Raw genomic sequence first — 2,576 nt, forward strand, 5'->3', positions numbered from 1 at the left:
CCTTTAAACAGAGACAGCAGAATCAGAAATGAAGACGCTATGATCCATCTGAACTGAGCCATCGTGCTTCTCTCTCCCCCTACGCTGTCTCAACTGTCAAAGACTCTGACGCGCTGCTTCTTAAAAATGGAAATACTGTAGCAGATGAAAGATCACACATAAGATGACGTTTTACTGTCTGACACCTGTTGGTTCCTTTTTGTATCTTTGCAGTCTGTTACTGAGAACTGAAGGAGAAGTGTTTGGTGAGAATGTGGGTAACACCAGCAGCAGAGCTCTGCCGGTTTTATCAAAACAACTATGACAGAGATAATCATCAGAAACATTCATGATGAACACATTACTGAGTGTCCAACTGAACTGTATTTAATCACTTGAAAGTATCAAGTCCCCACAATCCCACTCCTGAACACATAAAGCAGCCGGGCTGCTCATCTTGTTTTGAAATTGTTTGTGTAACTAAAGAAGTGGTGATTATTTTAGATGCATTTACACGTTACATAGACAAATGTTAGAGCCCAGTGCAAACAGAGGGGTCCACCCAACAGAGAGAAGCTTTACCACGAGAGCTGAGAAACAAAACATCCACTGAGCCGAGGCAAGCTTGGGTTGTGGTCTGTTTGCTGGAGAGAGAGAGAGAGAGAGAGAGAGAGAGAGAGAGAGAGAGGTAGAGAGAGAGAGAGAACTACAAAGCACCTTTAAAACATTAATACTTTTATTTGCAAAAAGCGTATTATCAGCCTAACAAAGAGGATTGCTACAGATTCAATTAAGACTCAAAGCTCATTAAATCCAAAAACTTACTGTAGTCTAACATGTTTAAATTAAAGTCCATTAAAATCCCTTCTTCTGTACACTGAGGGACAAAAAGTGATGCAAAACTGCTGCAGCTTCAAAAATAACCAGCAAACTTTATACTCAGATACATTTAGCAAACAGAAGAAAATTTAGATTCAAGATAAGACTATGCTTTAAGTGCAAAAAGCAGAGTAATGTACATATACAGTATATATATTATAATGTATAGACTAAAATGTTAGGGGTGGATATGAATATGCTAAGATATACACAGTAAGAACAAATGCAGAAGTTACAGTGGGCAGTGCAGGTATAAACATGAAACATATTTAGTGCAGGTGTAAGTACAAGTCATGCAAATATGAAATATAGAATTAACAGCTGGAGGAAAAATACAAACACATTTTTATAGACTATAGATCAGATATATGGACATCAGCATGAATGTGTTCCATTATGTGAGAAAAATATTTAAGGAAGCTTAATAAGAAATTAAAGAATATGACAAGTGATCTGTTTCAGATGGAATTTGGGTTCCGGACTGATTCAATCATCCAAAATCTAAAATTGATTTCATGATTCATTTGTTATATACTTGTTTACAATATGTTGAGCTATGTAACAGCAGTGGACTCTGTGGTGAGTAGATGTTGTTGATAAGTGGAGTCAGACAGAGGAAGAAGCCTCAGCATCGTCTTCATAGTTCACCCTATCTTCATCTTCATCATTGTGCTCTTGTGAAAAGAAAGCAAATGCATGTTAAAACACAGATCAGCTCCCGAGGACCAGCTGGGCTTTAGTGCCTTGCTCAAGAGAAACAGAGGGATGGTTAGTGGAGCAGATGAGAGCATGACTCATCACTTTCACTAACACACACTCTTAGAGTGAGTTCCCACTTAACCCACAGTTAAGTAAGGTAACAGTCAACAGTCAAGTAAATAACAAATATCACAAGCATTGATTTTGCAATGTACAGTTATAACTGTTGAAAGAATTAATTATTGAGTGTTTAAACTCACAATGTTTTCTGTGTTTTGGTCACTGAAAGACAAAAAGATAATAGAGAGTCGACTTTAGCTTCAATAATAAAAATGCAGACGTATTATACCATTTGTTCATTAAAGTTTATTCTGTGAATGTTCTCACCTTTAGCTCTCGTCCACATGTTGACCGCCTAAACTATTATAATGAGTGTTGCTAAACCCACGGGCACATAGATGATCCTCCACCAGCCTGAAAAGAGAAGTTACAAGTGTGAAAGACAGTCAGAGGTGTTATGATGATGAGCTACTTGTTAGCATGTTCCTGTGCTGTCTTTATATCTCTGACATCTGAATGAACAAAGAGTCCTTTGCCTGCATGTCTTTTCTAACTGTAAATGTAGTTCTGTTCTGTTCAGACACTAAATTCTGGTTTTCTACCATCATCATTTCCAGATGTTGAGTTGGTTGTATCTTCTGAGGTCTATTTATTTCCTGTTGTTGATTGTGATTCCATTGTTGCTGAAAATATTGTAGTCATTGTTGTTTGTGTTGTTGTTGGTGCTGGTGTTGCTGCATCATCATCTTAACAGATGCATTAACAAGACTGTGCAGTATATCATGAGCAGGAATGATGAAATACAAAAATCTTAAATTTAAACATATTCAGTGTAATTTTCATATGATCATGTTCTCACCTGGTGTCTGTGCTGAGGACCTAGGAGGGATGAAAGGAAACAGCTTCACTTCTTTGCTGTACTTCTCTGTCACTTCACACTTTAATAACTCGTAATACTT

This window comes from Etheostoma cragini, chromosome 18 (genome assembly GCF_013103735.1).
Source record: "Etheostoma cragini isolate CJK2018 chromosome 18, CSU_Ecrag_1.0, whole genome shotgun sequence".
NCBI lineage: Eukaryota > Metazoa > Chordata > Actinopteri > Perciformes > Percidae > Etheostoma > Etheostoma cragini.